This window comes from Spinacia oleracea, chromosome 1, assembly GCF_020520425.1.
Source record: "Spinacia oleracea cultivar Varoflay chromosome 1, BTI_SOV_V1, whole genome shotgun sequence".
NCBI lineage: Eukaryota > Viridiplantae > Streptophyta > Magnoliopsida > Caryophyllales > Amaranthaceae > Spinacia > Spinacia oleracea.
The window spans coordinates 110,976,804-110,992,342 of record NC_079487.1 but is presented as its reverse complement, the minus strand read 5'-3'; the positions used below and the strand labels follow the sequence as shown (position 1 = coordinate 110,992,342).

General features: G+C 34.3%; 1 pseudogene; it reads left to right on the top strand.

The window, feature by feature from the left end:
• The first annotated feature begins 26 nt into the window (after positions 1–26).
• Positions 27–8,543, top strand: LOC110802171 (protein SLOW WALKER 2-like; annotated as a pseudogene).
• The last annotated feature ends 6,996 nt before the right edge of the window (positions 8,544–15,539 follow it).

The following is a 15,539-nucleotide window of genomic DNA, read 5'->3' as shown; positions in this document are numbered from 1 at the left end:
GTTCTTCTTTAGGAGCAACAAAGAGCATGCATCGGGTAGCAATACAAACGCAAAAGTCCCTAAAGAAGAACCCTACACCTCAAAATCAAATGTCACAAAACGAAAAGCCCCCAAACCAAAAACCCAAGTTCTATAATGATTTGAAAAGCAGAAAAATCAACAAAAATGATGGTTTTACAGTTAATAATAATGATTACAAGTCATTTGAAAAGTTTAAGAATCTCCCAAAGCTTCCGTTGGTAAAGGCAAGTGCATTGGGGGCGTGGCATGTTGACCAGGGGGAGCTGGAGGAGAAGGTGACAGGGGGAGGAGAGAAAAAGAGGGGGAAAGTTGGAAATGCAGAGGAGTGGAAGAATCTGGTGGCGAAGAAAAAGGAGCTTGGGGAGAGGTTATTGGCACAATACACTTTGGACTACGAGTCTTCCAGGGGACAAAGTGGAGATATAAAAATGCTTATTGCCACTCAAAGGTCTGGAACTGCTGCTGATAAGGTTTCTGCTTATTCAGTTTTAATTGGTGATAATCCAATTGCCAATATGCGAGCACTCGATGCGCTTCTGGGTAAGTTTCCCTTTCATTTGTTTTTGACGTCTCCCTTTTATTTATTGCTTTGGATTAGTCGATTGAGGATCGTAGTGCTGTGTAGCTTTTGAGTTTTGATGTATGTAACATAAAACACACAAGAGTTTAACAATGACCCCAGGATTTTGGGGGTAACCTTGCCCATAACTGATAGGGTGCAGCAGATTTTTGAAACTCATGTGTTCTATAACTTTTGCATTTTGTGTTTGGGTGATCCTTTGACGATCATTTCCTAGCAGTGAGATTGTGATTTGAAACTCATATATGCAGTTTAGCATCAGCTTTTTGATTGTTGTTCCAAATATCTAACTAGAATGCAAGAGTATTTTTTCATTTGCCTTCTCTGATTTCCTTTTAGCCGCAGTTAACCTGTTTATGTTTTGCCAATAGTCATGGTTATATCCATTCCCATTCTGTCCAGTTATTCAGAAACTAAAGTTTAAGTAAGAGATTATTTTCTCTCTTGGTTTTTGGTGCCCCCTGTGCATCTTGGTGGATTTTTGGGGTTAACATCATAGTAGTATCCCGTTTATCAACCTGGCAACAAAGAGCATGCATCGGGTAGCAATACAAACGTGAAGTGTCTGTCAAAGAAAGATCTAGAATGATGTTCCAACTTCCAAAACATCATTTCTGTTTTTCTCTTGTTCATAATAATTGGTATTTTGTCTTTTGCAGGAATGGTGACATTGAAAGTTGGGAAGCGTCATGCACTTACAGGCTTTGAAGCTCTAAAAGAGTTGTTTATACAAAGGTTAGTTCCTGTTCTTTGGTTTTCCCGAATCTTCTATGATTCCAAGAATATATTACACTTATGGAGCTGCTCAAATGAATTTTGGCTGGTCATTTCTGTGACATACATCTACCCCATAATAGCACACAGTATTTAGGGTGCTTTTTCAACTGATAACCTTTAACTTAATCTAATTTTTTGGGACCTTATATGGACTGAACTACGTCAACTTATTTTCAAGTGTAAATTAACTTTGTTATCTCTTAGCTGAACCAATATGGACTTATCTCCCCTTATTTTCAGAACTTAGTTGATCTGAAACCTTTTATATTGAGGTGAAAGAAACAGGGCCTTAGATGATGTTATGAGGAATCAGTTCATGATATTCCGTGGCCTGGTCATAGTTGTTGAATCAGTTAAATGGAATAAGTTACTCTTGTTATGATGCAAACAAAATTACTGTTAGATTGTTGGGGGTTTAGTACACAAAGTGGAATTGTTCACTCTTTCTCCCCTCTGTAGAGGCTGCACTTGTTTGCTTAGGGGGATTCCATATGATTATCACCTTAGCTTAAGATACCAGTTTAAGTGTTGTATGCTCACTGAAGTACTGAACTTGAAAACTCTTTATGTTGCAGTTTGTTGCCTGATAGAAAGTTGAAGACCCTTCTACAACGGCCCCTGAACCATATTCCTGAAACAAAAGATGGTAATTCTCTTCTGATGTTCTGGCACTGGGAGGAATGCTTGAGGACAAGGTATCATATTCATTGCTTGGTTATGATTGTTTTAGAGAAAATTGTTGCTGGTGTACATATTTATTTAGTGTTCTAAGACAAGGAAATTGGAACATGGTAATTTATACTTTAATGATTCAATTGCTTTGCGGCCTAGACCTCAAACTCGAACAACTCAGCCAGAGTTTACCTCCTCTTGAGACTTACATCATCCTATACACCGTTAGCAATTCTACTCCAATTAAATAAATACCAGGAAAGAAAACGTGTTCATCAGTTTTGAATTTTTGATGATTGTTTTTTTGTTTTCATTTTTTCCTGAAAGTTGATTATAACTTCATTAATTCTCTACATTTTTGTTTCCCATAGCTATCAACTTGAAAACTTTAATTACTGAACTAAATTGATAGGTAACTCAATACAAACAAATTATTATTATCAATCAAGACAACAAAGGCTGCTGATATGTTTTAGGAAATTGAATTATGGTGACTATCATTGATAAATTTGTTACCATATCAGCTTACTCCAGACTTCCAGTAGAATAGAAGAAAATCATGAGAGCATGAATACCTCTTTTCATAATTAGCCATGTATTGCACGTCTACTATCTCCCTCTTCATCGTATGTCACCACTTTTTGTGTCATTGGTTTGTCATTTAGGTATGAACGTTTTGTCGCTGCACTTGAGGAGGCATCAAAGGACATGTTGCGTATACTTAAAGACAAGGCATTGATGGTCTGTTGGGGTGTTAGTTGCCTATAAAAATTATCATTTCTGCCTTATGTTAACTTATGCCAGCTTTACTCCATTGGGACTCTTTATATTCAGATCAGTGTTATGCAGATATGTTGTACATACGTGCTTTGTTTATGTATTTTCCTATTTTCTAATTGCATGCAGATAATGTATTCTCTGCTACGGAGTAAGTCAGAGCAAGAGCGGAGGTTGCTCACTGCATTGGTCAACAAAGTAAGCCTACAAAAATATTATCTCCATGATGAACCAAATTTTATTTCTCTTAAATATTGCACGCTCATGTTAATTATAGAAGACTATTGAATAGAAGTATTTTGCTCGACATATTCTGCTTGACAAACTTTTCATTGTTTTGATGATGTACAGCTGGGGGATCCTGACAGCAAGGCTGCATCAAATGCTGATTCTTACTTGACTAACCTTCTGTCTGATCATCCAAACATGAAGGTAAAGCTTTTTATCAAGTTGCTTACTTGACTGTGTATTGGGGGAAGCAAGTTACAGAAGAGCATTTGGAACAAGAAGTTGTACATTTAGTCCCAAATGCAGAGGGTGAATCACCAGATATATTTTATCACAGGAGCGCACATGGAACCAGAAGCTGTATATTTAGTCCCAAATGCATAGGGATAACCGACAGATATACTTTAGGCCCTGAGGATTAGATGTTGAGATAAAAGAGATAGGGGAAAATAATAGTAATCAGTTTTCTACTATTTTATAATACATGTGGTTCGCCATCTTCCATTCCCTCTGCCTAGTCTCTTACTTGTAGTCCTCCCTTTTCTTTTCTAGGTCTGAGTGATACTCTGCTTCCTAGTTCCTACACTTATTATTTGAATGTTCTTAGTGGGTTTCATTATTTGTCAGTTAATTTATTTTGTGTCGCACGATAGTTAATGCTTCTGGTGCTGCAACAGTAAATGAGAACCAAGCAAAATCATCTGACAGTGATCTAGTAATTATCTGCTTGTGTAGTAGAACTTCTATGCTTCCCGAGACATATGTCTTGCATGTTAACACATTATTTAGGTCCATAAGATAAAAAGTCCGACTCAAGTTGTAAAATTGTTTCTAATTTGCTGAGTTGCTGAAGCTATTTTAAATTTGACTTGGGAATATGCATTTTTGCTTTACCTCTGACTAGATGCCTGATTTTTTTTTTCTGCTTCATTTGCAGGCTGGGGTGATTGATGAGGTGGACTCATTTTTATTTCGGCCGCACTTGGGGTTGCGCACCAAGTATCGAGCTGTATGTCTTCCATTATATTTCTAAAGTTCATCTTGGAGGGTTTGTTTACTATGATTGAAGCATGTGTATTCTTGATTTTAATTTGTCATTTGGAGCTCTAAATAGTGGGCGTTAAATATTTTAAATATAATAAATAGCTCTAAGCCTCTAACTCAAATTGATAATTGGTTGTACTATTTCCATCATATGCGGAGATATGGTAGAAGCAGAGAAAAATGCTAACGCTTACCATTTCTTCTTTGCAGGTTACTTTTCTAAGTAAAACCCGACTAAGTCACAATGGGGATGGGCCTAAGGTAGCAAAACGTCTGGTAGATGTGTATTTTGTGCTATTTAAGGTATTGCTGCTTGTATACTTTTTTTTTTATTGGATTTTTTGTCAATTTTGGATTTTTTGTCATTTACTCCTACCTTAAAAATACACATTTTCCCAGTTACTAACTTGTGAATGTTTTATTGTTATATACCTTAAACTATACAAACTTTTAAAGGTTACAACCACTTGACACTTTGACAGATTCTGTCCAATTTTCTGTCAATCTGTATACGTTTATAAAGTTTAAGGTAGTAAATAACAAAAAACTTTTCATAAGGTAGTAACTGGTAAAGTAGAGTATTTTTAAGGTAGTCTGTGTCAAAACATCATTTTTATGTTTTTGTTTTGCACCTCCCAAATGAATATTTTCCTGTAATCCCCCACCACCCCCGAAACAAAAACCTTATGCTGTTATTAATATTGTGCATGTGGACTTGAATTTCAGTTACTGATTGCTGGGGCAGGAAATGGTCAAAAGAACGATGCAAGCAAAGAGACAAACAAATCAACTAACGAGGACAATGAAGTGCAATCTTTGCCAGAATCTCATGTGGAATTGGATTCACGGCTTTTATCCGTTCTTTTGACAGTAAGTATCTTAAAAAGAAAGACTGTTGACTGGCTTAAAAGTTTACTTTTATGTTTATGCATTTTTATTTTGGAAATTTGGTCCTGCTTTCATTTTTATATCCGGGTATTTTGAGGGTCTCTATTCTGAGAGTTGTTAAGATCTCACTCGCTAGTTGAGGAAACTCCGTTGCTCGTTTCAAGTTTCGTTTCAATTAACTGTTATTTTAGGTAATGTAAAATGTTACTGCAATAGCTTGAATTCTGAGCATTGGTGAAATAACTTATTGCACTTATTTAAGTCTGTTTTTTTGGCAAAATATTCCGTTTGACTCAGAGATTTGGAGTTCTTAATTGGAATTGGCTGGCATTGATGTCCAGTTTAACTGGGTTTTTGAGAACTTTGTGTCAGACTCATAATTTCATAGTAATCCGCTTAAAAAAAAATCAGTTAGCTTACTTCCTTTGTTTATGTCATGTTTTAACGTTGGGTAGTTTCTGTAGTTTTTACTAGTTCATCAATGTCACATATTTTCTGCTCTTCTCAGGGAGTAAATAGGGCATTTCCATTTGTTTCTGGGAATGAAGTTGATGAAATTGTCGATATCCAGACCCCAATGCTTTTCCGTCTCGTAAGTACATGATTCCACTCATATGGTATTGTGTTTCAAAAATATTATTTGTTATTTTAATATCTCGTGTTTATCTTTTAGACGCACTTATAGTTCTGGTAAACATTTCACAATTTGAAATTATGTAGTAATATGTCATTACCGTGCAGGTTCATTCACAAAACTTCAATGTTTGTATCCAAGCATTAATGCTTCTTGATAAAATTTCTTCCAAGAATCAAGTCGTTAGTGATCGATTTTATCGTGCCTTGTACGCGAAATTGTTACTTCTTGCTGCTCTTAATACCTCTAAGGTAGGTGGTTTCATACTTTTTATTCCACTTCAATACAAAGCTGATGCTCTCTAGTTAATTTTACTTGTTGGGATCAGTTGTGTGAATAGCTAGTCAAACAATTTTTGCGTACTTGAGGAGCTGGTCATTGGTCTGCGATTATACTGATTAAGCAGAGTTTTCATGGAACTACGACTTTAGGTATTGTGTTGGCTTGACTTTTGAGAAGCCGCGGGGGACTTATGTTAGAATATGCTTTCGCCCTTATAGTAACTTGTGTAATGGTTGAAACTAGAAAGGATGGTGAAAATGGTCTTTAAGCTTTGGCAGCTTGTCAAAAATTATTGATAATGCCCAAGGAAAGATATCAATAATATTTTTCATCGTATGATTGATTGTATCATCTCGCATGTTGAGCATACCTTTTAGCTAACCTTACGATGTTTCATCTAACATTTGTGTTACTTGAAGTAACTTTCTGGTTTTAATCTATATTACAGGCAGAAATGTTTATTGGACTACTACTAAGAGCTATGAAGAGTGATATCAATTTAAAGCGTGTAGCTGCATTTTCAAAGCGTCTGTTACAGGTATGCTGTAGAACTTGAGTTCCTGTAACTCTGCTTACTTATACTATTCCTTTCTAAGCCTGTTTTGAGAGTTGTCTTGCACTGGATGTTTTGACTTTGTTTCTCAATAAGGAAAGGTTGACTCTTTTACTACTTTTGCAGGTTTCACTTCAACAACCACCTCAGTACGCCTGCGGGTGCCTGTTTCTTCTCTCCGAAGTCCTCAAATCAAGGCCGCCTCTCTGGTAAGTATCATATTTCCTATCTTGTTTTGTTTGTAGAATCTTGCAGGTCTGAAGATCTTGTCAAGATACTCATGACGCGCTCTGATGCAGGAATATGGCAATTCAAAGCGAGGCAGTCGATGAAGATCTTGAACATTTTGAAGATGCTACAGATGATCTTGAACATTTTGAAGATGCTCCAGATGATACCGAAGATTCACCTGGTACTGAAGAAGAAGCTATTATGCCAAGTCGAAATGGCGGTGATGAAGAGAACGACATTAAATTGGACTCTGACAATGATTCTTCCGAAGATGAGGAAGCCTCTTTAGCATTTTCTTCTGAAGAAGATATGTCAGGTGAAGATGAAGATTTACTTATGAGAAAGAACATTGAAAAACCCCAGGAATCTAGCTCCAGTAAGTTGCCTGAGGACAGTGGAAAGCAGCTTGAGTCCTTACCAAAGCAATTACTGCCTGGTGGATATGATCCTCGGCACCGGGAACCTTCCTTTTGGTATGATTTTGCTAATAACTCCATTTTTTTTCCCAACCTTGAATTAATTGCTGGAAATTTTGACAAATATCAGTTACGCTTCCAATGAGTATTTCCTGTGAAATTTTGGTATGATTTTGACAAAATTTGACAAATATGTGAACCCTATATTTTTTCCCCCTACAGCAATGCAGGCCACACTAGCTCGTGGGAGCTGACTGTACTGGCTTCCCACGCGCATCCATCAGTGTCAACCATGGCAAGGACACTTCTTTCTGGAGCAACCATTGTCTACAATGGTAATCCATTGAACGATCTTTGCCTACTGCTTTTCTGGACAAGTTCATGGAAAAGAGGCCTAAACAAAGCACATGGCATGGTGGCTCAAAGATTGAACCTGCTAAGAAGGTCGGTGGTTTAAGTTATACCAAAAAAACTACTTGAGTTTTGTACTGTGTAGTATGGAATTAATTGATCTTACTGGTTGCTGTTTTTGTTGCAGCTCGACATGAACAAGCATATAATTAGTCCTGAAATCCTTGCGTTAGCAGAGGCTGATGTACCCCCAGAGGACTTGGTCTTTCACAAGTTGTACACAAACAAGATGACTTGTTCATCAACAAAACTGAAGAAGAAGAAGCAAAAGGTGGGACCCGAAGAAGAACAAGCGGCAGAGTTATATGGTGGTGATGATAGTGATGAAGAAGAGATGGATGACTTATTGGATACAACTGAACCTCCCTTGGAAGAAGCTGATGGAGAATATGATTATGATGATTTAGACAAGGTTGCTAATGAAGAAGACGATGATTTAATCGGTGATGTTAGTGATGATGACATGGACATGAGCGGCGGTGAAGCTGGTAATAACTTAAGTGATTTAGATGATATGAGTGATGACATGGACGGCGATGCTAGTGACGATGAAGACGGTCATGGTGCACCCTTGTTGAAGAAGTGTAAGAAGAAGTCATCAGCCTCTCCCTTTGCTAGCTTTGAAGAGTAGGAGCATTTGCTGGATGATGATTCAGGGGAGGAAAAATCAGACGAGGACAATATGGTCAGTTCACCAAAGAAGAGAAAAACATGTTGAGAGTGATAATAACAAGAAAGGCAGGAAACACAAGAAGAAGAAGAAGAAGAAGAAGAAGAAGGAAGAAGAAGAAGAAGAGCATATCTCTTGACTAAGGTGCCAGTATTGATTTTGGAGCAATACCATTTCATGTTTGCTATTTGGCATGTTAGATTTTGTGATATTTACCAGTAAAATTTTCAATTTTGTAGCTTAGACGATATTACTGATTGTTCTGTGCTCTGCTCAAATTCATGATTTTTGAGCTAATTTTCATTTTCACAATATTTATGTTGATTAAAAAGATATAAGGATTCGTGATTTTGAGCTAATTTGACAATATTCATGTTGATCAAAAGATACAAGGATACAGAGATGGATACAGAGATCTAACACCCAAAACCCATTGGAAGCTCTAAGAACATTCTAGGAGATAGTAACTTGAATAGTCTTAGGCTTAGAAGGTGGGATCTTCTGCACAGTAACAGTAACAGTAACAGTAACAAGTCCATTTTCGCACTTAGCAGATATGGAAGAAGAATCAGCATCTTGAGACTTGAGGTAGTCGGAACTTCCTCATCATTTTCAGCATCTTGAGCTCATCTTCCCACTTGCCTTGATCACTAACACATTCTCATCCTCCAATTGCACCTACATTACAGAAACGGACAATCAATCAATCATTCTACTTTCTCATATAATTCAATCAATCAATCATCAATGTACTATATTCTACTTTCTTAAAATCCGTATTTTTAGTTAAACAAGACTATAAAATTGGGACGAAAGGAATATATTTTAATATTAAAAAAATCCAGCAGAATGTATATCTTGTGTTAAAAAAAAAAACAAAAAAAAGCTTACTTTTGTTTTCCACCCCTATGATTCTATGAAATGAAAAAATGGAGTAGTGATCAGTGAAGTGACTGAATTCTGTCCCACACGTGTGCCCCAGACCTCGTGGTTCGTGCAGAGCTGACCATGTCAGTTTGACTTCGCCACACTCTCAAAATGCAACGAGTTTACATGTTCGTGGTGGTAATCCATTAACCAAAGCAATAACTATGGAACTACCTTGGTTTTGTATTGTGATGGAGATTGCAAATCTGGTCATGCACCAACTACTTAGTTAGTGCCCTCACTGATTTAGTTTCATGTGGAATTTTATCTTGTCATGGGAATATACTTTTCAACAAGTAGTTTTATACGCATGATATAATAATTTTATACATATGATAATTAATTTTTTATGGTCAATTTTTTTTATTTAATAATTTTTTTATGACTATTTATCGGACTGATTACAGATACGAAAAAAATGAAACAATGGTACAAAAAATTAAAATAATAGTATAAAAATGTAAAAATGGTATAAAAATGAAAAAAATGGTACTCCCTCCATCCTTGAATGTTAATTTTTTTTGGAATCTAAGACAATCCAACAAAATTACAATTGTCACATTAAATCTCTATAGAATATAACCCACGTGGCCACGTGGGTAAGAGAGAAAAATAATTAAAGGGTGTAATGGAGATAAAAGTTTACTCGAGATTAAACAAGTGGACCATTTAGATATTTACAAGGGTATAAAAGGGATAAATATTGGACAAATGGGGAAAGATTCTAATTAATGAGAGTAATAAAAAAGAACAACCCAATAAAGAAATGAGACTAACATTCAAGAACAAAGTGAGTATTCTTTTTTATCTTCAATGATACTTTCTTTCTCTGCTGTTGTCACTTTCTTTCTCTACTTTTTCCTCATTCTCTCTACATTTTTTCTCCCTTTTTTTTTCCTCTTCTGATTGTCCTTTTCACCTCTTTCTTGTATTATTTTTCTTTTGTTCCTCTTGTTTTTTTCTCTATTTTATTTGCTTGCTGGTGTTATGAAAACTAATTTCCATAACGATTAGCCGACTCACCAAGCTCATATACTCCCTCCGTATTTTATTAAATGGTGCATGTTTTTAAAATAATACTTTATTAAATGATGTATTTTGCATTTTTGGTATATTTTCCCTTATTTTTATCATTTTCTCATTATCTCATTGACTTTGTTCTCACTGTTTTATCATTAGTTTTCTATGCACGAGATAAATTTAAAAACACACAACCAAAAATACTTATTTGTTTAACTACCTTCCCCCCTTCTTATTGATGTTTTTTTAGTTTTAATATATTGTGATTTTATTAAATATCTTTCAATTTAGTTCCTTTTTTATATTGTAATATAAATATTATTTTTTAATTTTTTTTTTAATTTTAATAAAAGGGTAAAATAGGCAATCACTATTTACGCGCTCAGACGTTCCCTTATATAATAGAAATTTCTTTATGACCTTTTACGATCGAGTACATTCTTTAAATATTTTAATACCACCTCTATCTTTTATAACAATTGTTTATTTCCAAATTACCCCATTTATTTCTTATTTTAACAAAATCCGTTCACACTTCTTAAACTTTGTGCGGTCTAAGCGTACCATTTAATAAAATACGAAAATAATTTGTTTTTTTTATATTATTTATAAGGAATCTCGAAGTTCGTCATTCCAAAGGGTTTAACCTGTTTTTCGTTTTCTTATAAAATATGGTGGAATATACTTTATACTTTCTTGGTCTGTCCCTCCTCTTTTTATTATTCCATGCATATATCAAAATCACTTACTAAGGCTTGGGCAAAAATATTGCACATGTTGGAATTTGAACTTTTGTGAATGAAACTTACCATACTACTCGTATAAGATATGGACAAACTCAAAAATTCACCCCAAAACGAAAATGAAACAAACAAAATAGGCGGAAACTAAAAACAGTAGTCATATGGATGATGGATCTAACAGGATAAGTATCTTAAGAAACCCTTACGTTTTTAGGAATTTTAAAAAAGGAATTACTCACAAATCTGACTTGTTTAAAGAAAAAACAATGATCCAATGAAAGTTCCCATCAAAATGAAATCTCTTTTCAATTTTATGTCAATGAACACTTTAGTAGCTTAGGACGACATTTTTAGGATTAATTACTCATATCTTGTAATTTAGAACATGTTAAGCTCCGACTAATATAAATTCGAGTTATCTAACATATTTTGACACAAGTCACAATATACAAAAGACATTGGATAGTGTAATGATGTATGGAAAATAATATTATTCTTCCTTATCATTGTGCACAAAAGTAATATCGATCGATCAAGGACAGCTTTGGAGCAATTGCAATATATGATAGAGGCAAAGACGAGAAAAAAGACAAGTTGAATAGAAGAAAAGTAGGCATCAAATTGGATTTGAAACATGCATTATGTCGGCGAATTAATGCATTTTTGTGTACACTACTCTCTAACATTACCATTTAACATAAGGCATCCAATTTTTAAGGCCCTACCTATCCACATCAATTACTTAGCCCCCTCGTGTAATCTGATTAGCCCATTATTTATATACATTAAAAAATTATATACGAAAAGGAAGTTTAATGGCTCGCCTGAGATGGTGGAACCTCAAAACTCATCTTCTGATTGGGTGTCATATGTTCGAGCCTCATTAAGAGCGATAATCATTCCCTTATTATCTTCTTGTGCTCTCAAACGTTGATCTACCCAACTGGGTTGACTGACTTGTAGTAGCTAGGTGACAAACTGACAATCCAATACGATACTTCTCGTCACCGGCCATTAATAAAAATATACTTTATCCGTTCAAGAAATGTTGTACCATTTTGTGTTTTACACTAATCACACTACGACTTTGACTATTTATTGTGATTCATACGTAATAAAATTGTAGTCATGTGAGGTTATGTTAGATTTGTGTCGATATATGTTTTATATATATTAATTTTTATTAATACACGATTTGAAATATTAAGAATCAAAGTAATGTGTTCGATGAGTAAAAGTCAACCATAATGCAATATTTATAGAATGGAGGAAGTATAAAAATTATATGCGAAGTACGCACGTATTATATGTATTTATGACTTGGTTCATTTTGATTAAAAAAAATGAATAAATAATTGTGTTTTGATGCATGGGAAGATGAGCTTTCATTTATTCAAAACTTGATTGTAGCTAGATTGAAATGACAATTCTTTATTGTGTATACCAGAAAGAATGTGATGGATCAAGTTAATTATTTTGGCTTGGTTTGGTCCCGATCGATCTTATCATTTACTCCGTATTTCGTATGAAAGAAACATCTAATTCTAGCATTTGCTTGTCCAATTCAATGAATTATTGCCCCCGGTAGGGTACTCTATTTTTAAGTGCATTACTATCTCTACCCATCAAGGCATCGATCTTAATAATGATTATGATATATGACAATGTATATTAGCTTATTGCTAACGTCTTCAATCCCCTTCTGGATTTATAGTATCGATCTACAAATAAGTTTGAATACTTAGAGTAGGCGATAATGCATTCACCTTTCAAGTAGGAACTAATTAAATGATCGATCGAGTTGAATACTTAGCGTATGCGATAATGCATTCACCTTCTCAGTATGAACTAACTAAATGATCGATTTTCAATTAATCTTTCAGATTATGATGAGAAGGGATCAAAACTCATCTCTCACAAGCTCATACTAGTTAATTGGATAGAATTAATACTATAGTACGTAATTTATTAAAATGTGTCGTGTTGTGTTTGTAACAAAGGTAATTAACCAAATAATATACTTCGTATATATAGTAGAAGACTAGAAGTCAATAAAAATGCCAAAAGTAGGGTCAAATATCCACTATTAGACATGTATCAATGTATGAAAACATGATTTTTGTCTAGCTAAGAAACACACATGCATGCAGTGAAAGCTCCTACATTGGATTTGCCCAAATCCCAGAAATCATGGATAGTATTTTTGTCTCAAAACTACTAACCTACCTATACTCTAATTATTTATAGATAATATGTAATCAATCTACAACACTTCGATCATGTGGGTGGAATTGGACTATATGTGTCTTTTTGTAATAAAAAAACATTATGCTAATTCACAAAAAAACTTTCTTCAAGGAAAAGGTTTGGTCTATTCAACACTATTATTATCTGCGGGAGTTAAAGAATGTTTGACAAGGTAATAACTTGACTTTTATGATTATTAATATTTTACAGGATAATATATATTTGTTTTTAAATATACTTTTTTTTAATAATGTAAGTAAAACTGTTTTATATATTTAGAAATGGAAAAAAATATTTAGGGTGTGTTACATTACCCGGATGAAATATGAACTTAATTAAATTTATTGGACTTGATTAAACTTGATAGGACGTGATTTGAACTTATAATTGGACGTGATTGCAAGAGAGGAAACTGAATGAACTTGATTAGAACTTATTGACAATGATATATACTACGTACGACCTAATTGCAACTTACTCCGTATCTTAACTTAATTGTTATATATATTTGAAACTTGAAATACTCCATTCGTTTTTTAATACTCGTAACGTTTGGACTTTTTACACTATTTATATATTCTAATATCAACTTTTTATAATTTTTGCTTGAAAAGACTTAAAGATATATATTAATGATCAAATTATACATTGCCATATATAAAAGTGACAAACATTACGGAAAAAAACGAACGAAGAAAGTATATTTTTAAGGCGACACCCTTGAAACTTGAAAAGGAATTAGAGGATAGAAGTTGAGATTCGCTTATATGGCTGAAAAAAGTTGATTCTAACGTGACATACATGAATAAAATGCACTTTGCTCTAAGTCTCTTAACTAAAGATAGTTAATAGTATGGGACTCAAATAAAGGTAATATAAGTGGACAAGTTCTCTAAACCACTAGACACGTGCTAGCTACACTTTTTCTTACTTAGGGTTCTTATTTTAATTTGGTATTCTGTGGTTACGTTGTAAGGTGCATATATGAGGTAATTTTTATCCTTTTTTTTGTTAGATTGATTGAATGAATAGGTGCATACATAGATGTTGTAATGAGATTTAAGGTGCCTTTGCCCTGAGGAAAGGGGCAACTTCAACCTCTTAAGTTGGTACACAAGCGTGCGTGCACAATGTGTACGTACCATGTACAAGGTCGGGTTTTTTATAGGTTGTGTGGAGACGAATAATCAAGGTACGTACTAACGTATGTGTACGGTGTATTTGGTACTTGGTACAATTGGTAGGTTTCCAATCCTATAATCTTCACACTCGAAACTTATCAATTACGGAGTATGGTTCTTTGGATGATTTATTTTACATTTTTCGCCTCTTCTGACAAAAGGAATATTTAGTTTAAATTAGCATTTATGGCCATGACTCGTGTCGAGCCAACATACTTAGGGAAGGCTAGCATGGTCCACAACCCAACCCAAGCCACCAGTTGTTGCCACGTTGAAATTCTTAACCTAAATATTTATATGTTGTGTCGTGTCATATTTATGTACATGTATTCATGTCTGACAAGCACAATAACATTGTCGTGATATGCCTACTTCGTGCTTATGTTGTGCCTCCGATTCTCTATAACACTTAGATAGCAATTAAACCGACACTTCTCTTTGTAGACAACATGCTTAACTATCATTTTTCATTTTTCTCTTTATTTGAAAATCATTATTACAAATTCTTATAAGAGGTTCTCTGATTCTTGTTTATATATCATATCACTCATCTCTTACCCGCATAATATACTACTAGGCGTGATTTGACATTTAATAATATTGTGATAAAAGACTATTTGATCTATCATTTTTCTTGCCGTGGAAAGAAATTTAAAATGAAGTCACATTAAAGTGTGAGCCAAATTGATTATGATGATGATGATGCAAAATGGTTTCATGTGATAGGGCAAAAAGGAAAGATTGGAGGAGCTTGTGAGATTGAAATTGCATACACATGTTCGATCAAGTGGTATTGACAAGAGACTAATCACATGGATTAATTATGAAAATTTCTTATTTTATAAAAATAAACGGCCGCATTTTATACTAATTATAGAATTCGTGTTCCCTCTTTTTAGAAAATATTGAAGGGGCCCGGGAGATGGCCCAAAGATTAAAGGAAGAATTGACTATTCTTTTCGATTTTGCCTCCTAATTTAATTTCTAGGTAATTTGTACTTCTCTAGCTACATATCAAACCCATACTTATTCGCTTTTTTAGGAGAATTAGTAGGACATAAATGCTAATTTATATGATCCTTGTTTTACATATAGAAAACAATTTTGTTAACCATATATAGCTTTAACATTTTCCAAATTTAAAAGTGTATAACAAAATTACACGTCTTTGAGATTTCTACTTTAAGAAATTTGATCTTCCTTATTTGTGTACCTTACCAATCAATGAGAATACCTA